Source organism: Tupaia chinensis, unplaced genomic scaffold (genome assembly GCF_000334495.1).
Source record: "Tupaia chinensis unplaced genomic scaffold, TupChi_1.0 Scaffold141887_1, whole genome shotgun sequence".
NCBI lineage: Eukaryota > Metazoa > Chordata > Mammalia > Scandentia > Tupaiidae > Tupaia > Tupaia belangeri.
Window position 1 is genome coordinate 522,533 of NW_006201743.1, and position 15,362 is coordinate 537,894.

Sequence of the window (15,362 nt, forward strand, 5' to 3'; positions counted from 1 at the left end):
AACTTCCCTTGCACGGTCTGCAGTGGTAGGGCAGAGAGGGTCAGGGAAGCTGGTGAGGTCCTTCCCAGAGCTCACAGGAATCAATCATGTGAGCTCTCCCCAGCTCTAAAGAAAAGAACCTTATTCAAATCTGCCCTAGAAATATCTAATTTTTTTGAGGTTTTTGCTATAGGACACATGCACTAGCCAGAAAGACAGACAGAGATAGAAAGACAGAAAGTGAGAAATCACCCCCCAGGGGAGATAGCCATGCCATAATCCCTTCTCCTCCATTCTCCTCTCGGGATCTTGGGCACACACGCACACGTGCCTGGTGTGAGTTTAAGCCACCGGGTCTGGGACTCGAACTGCGGTCGACTACATGGGAGCCCAGTGACATAGCCATTACGCCAACTGCTGGTCCCTGTCCTAGAAATACCTTAAACCAGGAAGCCTGATGATGGTGCAGTGGAATGAGAAGCTCCACAAGGCTTTCCAGCTAGAGGTGGGCACGTTGTGGACTTGGCCATGAGTCTGGGCCGGCTGAGATTGGCAGGACATTGTGGAATCAAGATCCCGTTGGGGGTGCTGTCTCACTCTGTCTCTATTTCTGTGTCTCTAGCTCATGAAAGAAAGAAAAAGCCTTTAAAATATCTTAAGACACGGTAAATCCTCAGAGGCAAAATCAAAATTCAATGGTTTTGGGGAAAAGTTAAGTCAATGGAAACATTATTTATTTGCTGATAATGGCTCATTCGCACAATCTTGGCACTTTCAGCATTTTTTTGTTTTGTTTTTGTTTTTGGAGAGGTTTTTGCTATAGGGCACGTGCACTCACCAGAAAGAGAGACAGAGAGACAGAAAGCGAGAAATTCCCCCCCCCCCCAGGGGCACGGCCACAGCACCATCCCTTCTCCTCCATTCTCCTCTCGGGATCTCAGGCACACACGCACACGCGCCCGGCGTGAGTTTAAGCCATGGGTCTGGGACTCAAACCACAGTCGACTACATGGGAGTCCAGTAGCATAGCCATTACGCCAACTGCTGGTCCCAATCTTGGCACTTTCATACATTATAAAATTGTTTCATTTATGCAAAAGCTAGTCAAATCAGGGTTTATAGAAATGTACTCAAATTTTGTGACCTTTTCAAGTTGTTTTTCTAAAACCTAAATTTCCAAAGTCAGCCTTTATATCCTTGAGATAGATGTTTCTAAATAACATAGTTCCTGTAGTGTGTGTGTGTGTGTGTGTGTGTGTGTGTGTGTGTGTTTTCCCCACAGTGAGAATACACTTATCAGAGAGAGACAGTGAGAAGGAAAGTGAGAACCCCCCCACCCCACCCCAGGGAGGATGGCCATGCCAAAATGCCTTCTCCTCCATTCATCTCTTGGGATCTTGGGCACTCACTTGGCATGATTTTCAAGACACCAGGGCCAGGACTCAAAACCATGCTTCCAGTGCCTTAACACTATGCCACCCACTGCCCACTTCCTGTTTCCAAATGATGTATTTCTGTTCCTGAGTGTCATATTTAGGTAAGCTGAAACCAGTCTAACCACATCAATTCAGCTTTAAGAAATGCCCCATCTTTGTACAAAGCAAAATTTATTTGTCACACACGCCACATATAAAATGTCATGGACCTTACAGACAACGTTTTTGTTTATCGCTAAGCTATTACAACAAGAACTAGAAAACTGTGCATTTTCAATTCAGCAACAGTTACAGCACAGTGCAATTGTGATATGTGACAAAGAACTTCTTGTGCCACTTACAAAATTAAAGTGCATGGACTAGCCAGCGAATCACATGAAGCTGATTTTAATCCACAGTTGAAACCTTGAGGACATGGAAGAGAGAACTGATTCTCAGTATTCGACATTTTAAAAGATTAGTATTTCAATCATCAGGATAATTTTTTCAGAGGCAGTATGGAAATTAATTACAGAATGTCCACACCATCAGCCAGTAGTTACCACCACTGCGAACGAGCAGCCTCTTGGAGCTCACACGCAGACACACCACCGAGTTAACGCTGCTGACTTCCATCAGAGGTGGCGGGGCCGGTGCTGTGTGCAGCTCATGCTGCAATCACCGGCTAGGATTAAAGCAAATTAAACTCCCTGGGGAAAGCTATTTCTGAAAAATGGTATAGGAGGAAGACGACTGAAATTTATGCGTTTTCTTCCTTCTATCATTCAAAATGCACTGGGAGAGAAGGGGGATGTAGAACATACACAATTTCAAAGATAAGATTGTTTTATTGGAATCAAGAAATCATGTTCCTCTTTGCAGATGATCCAGAAAAAGAGCTCAAAGGGGTTCATGATGACCATCACTCTTCTCTTGTTTGAGTGTCCTCTGCTCCCTGGTAGACAGAAACCTGACTCTCCCCATACTTTTTCGGTGCTTCCTGTCCTGTCATAGAATACAAATATTTCACCTACCTGTCATAGAATACAAATATTTCACAGAAGGCAGTGTTTTGTTCTGTTTTTGTTTTTAGTTAGTTTGTTTTTGCCATAGGGCACATGCACCCACCAGAAAGAGACAGAGAGGGAAAGTGAGAAATCACCCCCTTGGGAGGATGGCGATGCTGCCATCCCTTCTCCATTCTCCTCTTGGGATTTTGTGCATGCATGCATGCACGCGCGTGTGCGCGTGTGCACACACACACACACACACACACACACATACACACACACAACTGCCGAGTCCTAGATTCAAACTGTGGTTAGCCATGTGGGAATCCTGTGCCTTAACCACCACACCACCTGCTGGTCCTGAAATTGGTATTTTTAATGATAACCTCCCGCACAGCCTTCCTCTTCTGCTCAACAAGCTGCCATCTGTCATCTGACCTGAGTCGACCTCTCTCCAGGATGAGAAGCAAGTCTGCCTCCCACAGCTGGTCCAGGTGCCAGAGGTTGCATCAATACGAGAAGTTGGACAAAGCCAGTAATGAGGTCTATCATAGTTTACATTAGCAGGAGGCTTCTGAGATTTTAGGAAAGGAAGAATAAAAATGAAACACTCAGACTGCAACTGTCTTTTGGAGAGAGAAACAGTGAGTCTGTCTGGACAGACAGACTGCCAATTCTCTCTTACCACCCCACACCGTCCAGCGGCACTTCCGGTCCTGGGCTCACACCAGCACAGGCAACGACATCTCATCCCATACCCCAATGACCGAACTGAACACAGGCATACGTGGCCCCAAAGTCGGCATAACATTGGCTTTACCACTGGAATTCTCTTTGTGGCTCTGCAAATTGTTGTATTTCACTTCAATTTCTGAAAAAAGTTATATTTTAAAAGTAGGAATAAAAAAAAAAAAGATTTTTAAAGGACCACGGTGAATCTTTTGAAGTAATACTTCTTTCTCTACTTTCTTTCTCTCTTTCCTTCTTTCTTTCTTCCATGAGAGAGACAGACGGCACCCACAACAATGTTCTGATGTCATGATCCACCCCCAGCCCAGATCATGGGCATGTGGATGCCCAGCATACTCAGGGATGTCTCCAGACGTGAGCCCAGAACCTTTCTGTGTGGGTCTGTAAGCAGAGCATTGTGTTTGACTGCTGTGCCACTTCTGGCCCCCTGATGTAATACCTCTTGCCAAAAGTTATAATCACTCTTAATGTTTCAGCTTCATTGATTAGAAATCTCTACACAGATTTTCTTAAAATACAGCACAGTGTCTGATTTCAAGTTGGTGGAATAATAAAGAGGACAGAGAGGCAGAAACTGGATTTCTGAAAATGACACCTGTAGCTATTTTTAAAATAATCTCTCTTACAGTTGTCTCCACAGGAAATTTAGTTTTTCTCTAGATCCGTATTGCCTAATGCTAGCAACTAGCTGCATGTCATTTTAAAAATGTACTTTATTTATTTAAAATTTGCTACGGGGCACATGCACTCTCAGAAGAGAAACAGAGAGAGAAAGAGGGAAAATGAGAAAGCATCTCCCCCTGCAACGGGAATGGCCGTGCTGCAGTCCCTTCTCCTCCGTTCTAGGCCTGCACACGGATGCACCAGTGTGTTTTCAAGTCACTGGGTCTGGACTTGTGCCGCACAGTTGGCCATGTGACATCTAGCCACCTTAACCACCATGCCATCAGCTGGCCCTACTTTAAATCTACTTTATCAATTTACTTTAAGTAGGTTAAACTTAAATAAAAGTAATTGTTCCTTGGTTACATTAGTCACAGTTCAAATGCTCAGTGGTCATATAAAGTGAGTAGTTACTAGACTGGGAAGTTCTAGCACAAAACGTTTTTTTCTATTGAGTTGTCGGGAAAACCTTGATTCATTTTTACAGAGAAAAATATGTCATGACTTTTCTGACAACCTCATAGGTGATCAAAAGAAATAGAAAATAATGCTGACAGAATTTAAAATTGCATTACCACTTAGATTTGACAGTACTGTGCTGAATACTTGTTAGCTAAAATTACTCAATCCAAAATATGTACTGTAGTATTAACATTAAAAATAACCCACTAATTATTGAATTGTATATTTTTAAAAGTCTATAAAAACACAAGCTTGGAATAACCAAATAGGTGTTCTCAAATTCTTTATTGGCCCTAGTTTCACTGTTTTGGACCACTCACAGAAAAAAGCCAGCTCAATTTCATGTACCTACAAGAGTTTTTCATTGCTAAAACCTACACAAGAATGCATAGATTATATGTCTGCACTAATGCATGTTCACAGACAAGCACATGTCACTGAAGTTCACGCGAATTAGATGTTGCTTACAGTAAAGGTTATTATGCCTCAAGGCCTATGAGTCAGTTGATTGCTCTATTGAATTAGGCTGTCCAAATTCATCACTTTCAGCCAAATCTTTGATCAAATATAAAGTATAGACCATCTTGTAAAAGAGCTTGCACACTTGGCGGACTGGAAAATAGCCAATCTGTGCCTTTTCTTGCTCAGTAGAACTAAGAAAGCAACTGCCTTGCTTTTAAAAGAATCATTTTAATGTTTCTTTTGAGAATTTCTTCAGGTTACTTGTAATTCTATAATTTCAAATGTCTACTATGCTCCCTTTAAAACATTATTGTTTGAGACTCATGAAACAATCTCATATTTAAAGGACCCACTAGCTCAGCCCAGCAGTAGTGGGGTGGGAGGAGGGGTGGAACCTCCTGTGTGCAAACATTGAACGCAGCTCATTTCAGCTGTATTCAGGTATCCAAGCAGATGCAAGGGACCTGGCTCCAGTGTGCGGCGGGAGATAGTCTTCCTAGAGTTGTTATTACAAGGAAATTCTGAGTGTCCTTGCCTTCAGGCAATTGCAATTGGTATCATCTGGAGAGCCCATCAGAGACAGATACCCAGTTAATCCTCAAGAAGAGACGGAAAACAAGAGTGTCTAATGACAAAGAAGGTGGCTGTGGTGTTGGCACAGATTTGCCACTTACCAGATGGAAGATCTTGGGTATGCTACTTAGTCCTTCAATCTTTAATGTCCTCCCTTGCAAAATGGTAGTAATAAAAATGCCTATGTCTCACCAGGCCATTTTGAACATGGGAAGAGCTCATCCATGTAAAGTGCCTAGTACAGGAACCGGAACAGCAAACACCAATGTATTTTGCTCTTTGCCGACTTTTAATACTTATTTAATAATAACAATAGGTTATTTGCCCCAAGCTCATCATCCTGCCATATATGAGAGTTCCTGAGTCCTTCTCAAAAGCGTAGAGAGAAACACTGAAAAGCGTGGCAATGGTCCCTTGCCTTCAGTAGGACAGAAATGAATTCGGGACCATTGCATATCCCTGTTTAACATTTGCCAGCCCTGACATGACTGAGACTCACAACGACTAGTGGGTTTGTCAAATTTCTTTTTTTTTAATCTTTTTTTTTTTTAGAGGTTTTTGCTATAGGGCATGTGCGCTCACCAGACAGAGACAGAGAGATAGAAAGTGAGGGAACCAGCAGTTAGCGTAATGGCTATGTTGCTGGACTCCCACATAGTCGACCGTGGTTCGAGTCCCAGACCCGGTGGCTTAAAACTCACGCCGGGCGCGTGTGCGTGCATGCCCAAGATCCCGAGAGGAGAATGGAGAAGGGATTGTGGCGTGACCATCCCCCCTGGGGGGTGATTTCTCACTTTCTGTCTCTATGTCTCTCTCTGTCTGTCTGGCGAGCGCACGCGCCCTACAGTGAAAATCTCTCCAAAAAAAAAAAAAGGGAGAAATTCACCCGTGAGAAATCACCCCCCAGAGGGGATGGCCATGCCGCAATCCCTTCTCCTCCATTCTCCTCTCGGGATCTTGGGCATGTACGCACACACGCCCGGCGTGAGTTTTAAACCACTGGGTCTGGGATGCAAACCACAGTCGACTACGTGGGAGTCCAGCGACATAGCCTTTATGCTAACTGCTGGTCCCTGGGTTTGTCAAATTTTGAACGGATACTTTGAGCACACAAACATACAATCTATATTAGGATACAATGTTTTTCTGAGATAGGACATTGATGATTCAGCCAGTAAATTGCTAGAGAATTTTAGCCCCAACTTCATGAAAGCATGTTAAGCTCCAGGAATGTGCCAAACATGGGACAGGGGAACACTGACAAGAAGGGTCACGAGAATTATGAGAATTGCTTTCAGTTTGTTTGTGCACTCTTTTTTTTCTTTTTCTTTTTCTTTTTCTTATTTGTTTGTGCACTCTTTTTTTTTCTTTTTCTTTTTCTGGCACGTGTGCTTGCCAGAAAGAGACAGAGAGAGGGAAAATAAGAAATCATCCCCTAGGGGGCATGACTATGCCACATCCCTTTTCCTCCATTCTTCTCTTGGGATTTGGGACATGCATGCATATATGCCTGGTGTGTTTTTCAGGCTGCTCCATCTGGGACTCAAACTGCAGAGCTGGCCATGTGGGAGTCCAATGCCTTAACCACCACTTGCTGGATGCGCTTTTTTTTTTTTTTTTTAGGTTTCTGCCATAAGGCACCTATGCTCACTGGACAGAGACAATGAAAGGGAAAGTGAGAAATCTCCCCTACAGGAGGGATGGCCATGCAGCAATCCCTTTTCCATTCACCTCCTGGGATTTGGGGTACACATGCTCAGCATGATTTTTAAACCACCGAGTCTGGTACTTGAACTGTGATCAGCCATGTGGGAGTCCAGTGTTTTAACCACCAAGCCACCCATTGGCCCCTGAATACTTCTTTTTTTAAATACTAGAATTAACACTTTCAAATTCTACCTTCATGGATGCAAAGAAGGAGTACGTTAATACCTGTACAGCCCTGAGAATGGCCCTTGGAGCAGATCGAGTGCAGGAAGTGTTAGTCCTTCCAACAGTAATTCTTCTCCAACACTAACTAGGGTTTCTGATAGCCAATAGCAGCAACAAATTATTCAGACCCCGAAGGCACACCTTAGACAAGGCTTTCACTTTTCAAACTTTGTCAGTGAAAATCTGCCCCAGAATGAAGTTCTGGATGAGGAAGCAAAATCGCAGCTTTACACAGTTTTGCGTGGTGGGTCCGTTTGCTCTCTAGTTTCGACCTTGCCTGGTCACTCCCTGCCTGGGTCTGGCCTTACTTTTCAAAAAAGCGAACTGCAAAGGCCTGTCCAGATTAAGAATGCAAACTCTGTGAGTACCAAGACAACTAATGGACCCCTTTAACATAAAAAATCCTGTGTTACTTCATGTTTGGAAAGTCTGCATGCAATGTAGCTAAGTTTTTAAAACAAAGATCATTTTTATTTATGCAAATCTATGCCCATGTGAATGCACACTTTTGATTGTTAGCTCAATTTCTGAACACATACTTCAGTGGATTTCAATAAAATGAATAATTTTTTAAAAAAATCTTATATTTATGGGACCAGCAGGTGGCATGGTGGTTAAGGTGCTGGACACTCCCACATGGCTGACCACAGTTCGAGTCCCGGACCTGGTGGCTTGCTTTCTCACTTTCTCTCTCTTACTCTTTCTCTCTCTCTCTCTCTGGTCAATTTAAAAAAAAAATAAATGAATGAATAACATAAATAAATAAATAAAATTAAGAAAATAATAAAACAATCTTATATTTATAATGTTTACACGGCACCTAAACACGAACTGTTAGTAATTACACTGGAGTTCATTAAAAAAACACATTTTCAAAGATTTTTTTGAGAATTGATCAAATGTCATTCAAAGAAAGAACTCAAGCATGTCTATGTATGGCCAGCCTGAGCCCCACTCTGAATAAACCCCCAATCATTTTCACTTTACTCCCCACTCTGTGGTCTTCTTTACATTCATCTAAGTCCAGCCTTTCTAGATCCATCAGCAAAGGAATCCTACCGTCTGCATGGAGCCTGCCTGCCTTCCAGAGCCCACCAGTCAGACCTCTGAGGGCCTGCAGTGTCTCCACCTCTCCTCTGGCACTGAGCTGAACTGTGTTTGGAGAGTCTTCCTACGGTCCCATCACAAGCCACCCTTGAGCCATTTGCAGAGGCATTTCTTAGTAGGCACTGCTTCTTTCTAAGTATTCATAGTGACCTACACACAGGCTGTGTGGTGAAGTCACTTAACCTCTCTGTTCCTCAGCTTATTTGTAAATGGAGAATATCAGTGCATTCTGCATAGCATTGCTGAAAAGATTACGTGAGACAATGTGCGTAAAGCTTTATCCGGGGACCTACCTCACTAATTCGTGGAAGCATTGTTAGTAACTGACAGGCTTTGGGCCATTAATTAATAATAATACCAATGCAGGCAGTAGTAATAATAACATTACTGGAAAGCAGCATCTCAGTGGACGTGTGCCACGTACCATATTAAACTTTTCACGTGAGTTCTCTCATCCAGCCCTGTGCAGTAAGTCCCTGTAGTGTGCTCGTTTTAACAGCCAGAGCGTGGAGGCTCAGAGAGGTTAACTAACTTGCCCAAGGCCGTTCAAGTAGAAAGTGACAGGGATGGGCTCTGATCCAGGCAACCAGTCTAGAGTCTGTGTTTGTAATCACTTTATTAATGAAGACCAGGTTACTGTCAGTTTATGTCTCTTCCTTTGACAATTATAAATATCTATTTCTGCTCCGCCAGAAATGGCATGTATCATCAACATTGCTTATTCCAGCCATGGCACTCTGTCAAGGTAAAGGCGGGCACCCCAAAGTCATTGGGTTTTCTATCCCAAACCTTCTTAACCTAGCAGGGCCTCCTGGGATGTGTCAGTAAGAGCCAGCTAGTAACTGGAGGAAAACAAAGTCTGAAACTGCTTTTACACTCCAGGTCAGGCTGAGGACAGTGAATTAAACTACAGTGAAATATACCAGCTAGAAAGAAAGAAGGCCCAGGATTTGTCGAGTGTTCTTGGACTAAAACAGTTCATCGCCTTGTGTGAAGTGAGGACTGTGAAATGAGAGCAGCTTGAAATAGGCTGCCCCAAAGCCCTGCCTCTCACTCTCTGCACCTGACTTGCTTGCTCTAAGTTCACTGGGAGTGCGAGAGTGGGAAAGGACACCTTCATCCCATGACAGACTTTGTGAGAGATGCCAACATGCAGAGGGAGTGAGGCCCACTGGGCGTCTCGCTGCCTTCGGCTTGGGGCAAGAAGGCCAGCCTTTTCAGTTACTTTAGTCTTCACCTCTGGGCGTAGATGTTTTCCAGCTAGATTCTCACTTGAAGACATCCCAAAGTCTCAAGCGAAAATTGACCCAGAAAAATACTGGGTCTTTGGACTGGGAGAACAACTGTCTCTAACAAAGCCTATTCTGAAGGGAAAAGGTAGGCAAGGTGGCGGTACAGCAGAATTGCAACTGGACCCACATGGGAAAGGTCCCGGGTTTGAGTCCCAGGTCAGCTGTGAATGGGGCAGGATTGTGCTATGAAGACCCTCTTGAGGGGTGCTTGTCTCTGCTTCTGTCTCCCTCTCATATAGAATAAATAGATAAGATAAACTCGGAAAAAAAAATAAAAGAAGGGAAAAACCACTCTACATCCTATAATGTTGGATTTGATGCTTATTGAACAGAATTACAAACTTAAAAAAAGAGAGTGACTTTAATAATAAACATTTTGAGTACTTAAAATATGTTTTTATAGCTTTCAACATTCCTAAAAATCAACCAGATCAAATTAGTGATTTGAAAGGATAAAGAGCACTTGAAAATGCCATCCTTCTATACTGAGGGTGAACATACAGACCTCAGTTCTAGTCTCAAGTCAGTCCCTGGAATTTTTAAAAAAGCCCGGCAGAATATCTGTTTCTTGCTCTTCTTTAACAGATTTTTTGGACTGCAAACCACAGGATCGTGAGGTTGGTACACGGGTGGGGTCGGATGTCAGCCAAGCTATCTCCTTGCAACTGTACTGAGTGTGGAATCATGGAAATGTTTTTTACCCTGACTTAGGCTTGCCCTGCTGAGCCGAATGGATACCACGAACTAGCCTGAAGGGCCTCTTCCATGGCACTAGTTCTTGGACTTCCTCACTGAAGGTTTCTGATCTGGAATTGGAGAATAAAGTTAGGAGTATGTACTGTGAGAAGAAGAAAAAGTGTGTGGTTGTACGTATGTATACACGTGCGTGTGTGCATGAGTGCATGTGCACATGTGTGTGCACGATCCTGTGGCTGGAGATGGGGATATGGATGGAGAGATGATGCACAGCTGAATGGCTAAGACCCCAGCTATGGGGCACTCCGGAAAATTCACAGATAAATCAGGGAAAGGAAAAGACTTGTCTCCATGATGCCAAGAAAGAGGTCTGCTTGGATGTTTTTCTTCTCACTAAATTGAGGCATATGATACATGGTGGAGGACAGTAGTCTGGTCCTTGTAGTGGAAGGGGAAGTTTAATTGAGCTTGATGAATTAAAAACATGACCTTGAAAACAGCATGAAGTTCCATAGAAATCAGTGCAAGGCAGCACACTACAAATCAACATTCGTTAGGAGGGATTCAAAAAGTGCAGGGGAAAAATGGAATTAGAGTACACGTTTATATTGGTGCACAAAAAATAGAAATCCACGCATAGGTTTTTTTTCTTTTTTCTTTTTTTGGAGAGGTTTTTGCTATAGGGTGCGTGCGCTCGCCAGAAAGACAGAGAGATAGAAAGTGAGAAATCACCCCCCAGGGGGTATGGCCACGCCGAAATCTCTTCTCCTCCATTCTCCTCTTGGGATCTTGGGCACGCACACACACGTGCCTGGCGTGAGTTTAAACCACTGGGTCCAGGACTCGAACCACAGTTGACTACATGGGAGTTCAATGACATAGCCATTATGCTAACTGCTGGTCCCTGCACGCATAGTTTTTTCATAGTGCACATATTCTATGAACTTTCCGAAGACTCCTCATGTAAGGGTGCAGCATGAGGGCTGTCTGGCACAGACATAAAAGAAAAAGCTGACGGGTCTCAGATACGCTGAGAGAGCAATGCCTTTAGTAATCTTAGTACACCGTTAGGATCTGGTCGAAGCTCTCTGGTGTGGTCCTCAAATCCTAGAGTACATCAGAATCACCAGAAGGCTTGTTAAAACTCAGACCGGTGGGCCTCACCCTCTGAGTTTCTGAGCAGTAGATAAGTCTGGGGTAGGGCCTGTGACTGTGTTTTTTTGTTTGCTTTCATTTTGCTTCATTTTGGCCATAGGGCATGTGCTCTGTCCAGAGAGAGAGACACACACAGAAGTACACAGAGAAGAAAAGTGAGAAATCACCCAGTGGGGGTAGATGGCCACACTGCAATCCCTTCATCATTCTTCTCTGGGAATTTTAGGCACACACTCACACGTACTCTGTGATATTTAAGCTGCCGGGTCTGGGACTCAAACTGTGCTTGGCCATGTGGGAAACCAGGACTTTAACCACCATGCCACCTGCTGGCCCCAACTCTGTGTTTTTGATATGTTCCCAAGTGGTGCTGATGCTGGTGGCCTGGGCCTACTCTGAGAATCACTGCTCTACAGTACACAGAAGCTGAGAACAGCCCATCGCTCTGCTCTTTGGAGCACTCCATTGAGCAGATTATTGGACTGCCAGTTTGATGACTGGATTTGAAGAAGTATGCAGAAAAATAAAGATGATATAGAAAAAAAGAATTGAGAAAATGATCAAAAGGATATAAAATAAAGTATTTCAGTGACTGGGATATTTTATTTGAAGAAGAAGGAAACCAATATGGTTTAAAGAATATTTTCAGCCTGTAAGTGTTACTGTGACTATGGGATTCTCTGTATGTCCAGGAGCTGACCCAAGACAACAGAGAATCAGTAAAATACCAAAGATTGAGATTGGGAATATTAACACACTGCTAAATGTTGGAGCAACATGCACAACTTCAGTTTCCAAAGATCTTGACTTAGATCATTTAGATTTGATATAGAAAATTCTGCTCCCATAAATTCCACTGATTAGACTCTATAGAAGCCAATAATAAATCTGCTCATGGTTCTAAAGGATCCTGGAAGGAGCAAGGATATAGCTGAATTGGAACCGTTTTCCCTTAAACTTCATCCTTAAAATCATACTATAGCTGTCAAAAAACAGACTTTCATCCCTTCTCATGTGAAAGGTTTGTATTTTCACCAACCCAAATAAGAATCCCATGGATACAAAGTATGATGCTTGGAAAGAAATGCAAATCCAAGCCTTACAGAGACTTCCATAAGATGCTCTTTTGTCTTTTAAAATATTCTGCTTAATAACTCTCTGTTCAAATAGTAGACTACCAAGGGAATCGGTGCCCTAGTAAATGTTTTCATTTCTGCTCCAAACTTATTCTCAATTGAACGTTTGCTCCCTGGCACTTGATCCTAGTATTTGAATTTTTATGATTAAAAAATTCCTAGATCTCTCCCGTATCTATTTTACACAATGGTGATGTTTAAGTTATATGCTAAAATAAATTTCAACTATGTACTTTAACATACTTTTTTAGTTAAAAATAAAATGTTTTCACCTCCTTGGGCCAATACAAAAGCATAGTAGATGTAGTGACCAGGGTAACTGTTTACATTAATAGTACTTTTGATGCTGAAAAATAAAAGGTTTCAGAGAAATCTCAAATGAAAGTGAGATATTTTAAGATTTCTCTGCTATGGCTAGGTAGAGAAAGGTTGCTTTGGGGTAAGTTTGGGTGAATCTTTGAACCCAGAGAACCAAGGATTTCACCTCAGTGATCACAAGGCACACACAGACTCCAAACACAGGCTACTCATGTCCTAAGAACGCAGTCCTTCTTGAGTAAATGGAGGTGAAATCCCTTGTTGCTAAGCTTATTTACACGTACGTATAGAAACACATTGCAATTTTAGAAAATTTCTGAAAAACATGCCTTAAGATAATGATAATTAGGCTTTTAAAAAGGGAGAACATTAACATGAAAAAAATACACTTATAGATCTCTACTAGATACTCAGATCTAGGAAAAGTTCAAAGTTTATATCCATTAAACACAAACTAGTACCTATAATGTTAACCTTTGGCAAGAATAATTACTTTAAATAGATATGTCTTTCTATATTATATTTAAATTAATAAATATAAATTAACTTTATATTTAAAAGTTTATTTCTTTATTGAGAGAGAAGTACCCTCAAGAGAGTGTCACTCTATGATCCTCCTCCTAGCCTTCAGCCAGCCAGAATCACGGGCATGTGTGTACATGTTCCCAGTGTGTGCAGCTGACTGGGAACTGAACCTCAATATTCCACATAGCTTACAGCATTGTAGAGTGGTAGGCTACTGCTGTGCCACTGTGGCTTAGCCTGCATTTATATTTTTTATTGTTACTATTTTTTTTTGAGAGATTTTTGGTGTAGGGTGTATGCACTCGCCAGAGACAGAGAGACAGAAAGCAAGAAATCACCTCCCTAGGGAATGGCCATGCCACAATCCCTTTGCCTCCGTTCTCCTCTCGGGATTTTGAACACACGCATACACATACGTCTGGCATGAGTTTTAAGCCTTCGGATCCAGGATTCAAACAGTCACATGGGAGTCCAGAACCTTAACCACTACACCACCTGCTGGCCTCTACATTTATATTTTAAGAATGTTGAAAGTATGACACACCCTGTATATCATCTTACAGACCAGCAGCATCAGCACCATTTAGGAGCTTGTAATGGATTGGCCGTGTCCCAGACCTACTCAGGCAGCATCTGTATTTTGACAGGATTTTTGGATGACTTGTATACCCTTTACGTAGCTGACATTTGAGGGGCCCTTGCTAAAATTACTAATTTTTTTGCATTGCTTTCTGGATGACAGATTGGTCTGCTAATTCAAACCATGATGTATACAACTATTAAACTGATGACCCTTAAAGTTCTAACAAGATTAGATGGTTCTAACCAGATACTAAGACCATCCAGTAATCATTAAAAACTTGAAGTGGGACAGGAAGGTAATCCCTTCCTTTATCATACAATCCAGGTGGAAACTAAACAGTCTTCCAAATGACACCAGAGTAATCATTTATTCAATATGTATTTCAAATCTGAATGCTAAGTCATCCAAACTTCATATGCTACATATATTACCATGAAATAAAGCCAACGATTATTTTTATAGTGAGTTAAGCATTTCTTCAAAAAAAGTTTAAGAAATTTCCAATATACCTTTACTGGCACTAAATAGCTCTATTCCTATCTGCTCTTTAACCTTGTTTCAATCCTGCTTTGTATCCTGGGGGAATCTAAGACTATTTCAACATAACAAGTCAGTGGAGGAATTCTCTCCTTCTCAACTTGGCACTTTAGGCTCCCAGGAAGGGAGGTACCAGGTCTCCTCCTTTCAGCTCCTCCTCCAGGTACCAGGAGGGAAAATGTTCCTTTACAATCAAGCAACAGATTAACTGATGTGAAGAAATAAAGAGTTAAAGGGATAAAAGAAAATAAAAGCCCAGAAATCACCATCTAGTAACGCCTCAACTAAGAATTCTGGTAAGGTAAGTGAATTGTCCTAGTTACAATGATAATTTCTATTAGAAATAATACACGTTCCTTGGCAGCTAGAAATGTTAATTTTATGTTAATTTTATGTGGTAAAAAATTACCAGCTACCCCAGGGTTGTTAGAAATATGATTGTTTTCCATGTATTTGGTCCTGTTGCAAAGTTAATGTTACTGAATATATGTATGAATGTGTGTGTGTATATATATATATATATATATATATATAAACACATAAATATATACTGAAATATGTGCACTTTTTTTCTTTTTCTCTCTCTCTCTTTTTTTTAGAGATTTTTGTTATAGGGCACATGTGCTCACTGGAGAGATAGAAAGAGAGAAAGCAAGAAATCATCCCCCAGTGGGGACGGCCACACTGCAATCCCTTCTCCTTTGCTCTCCTCTTGGGATTTTGGGCATGCATGCACACGTGGCTGGTGTGAATTTTAAGCTGCCTGG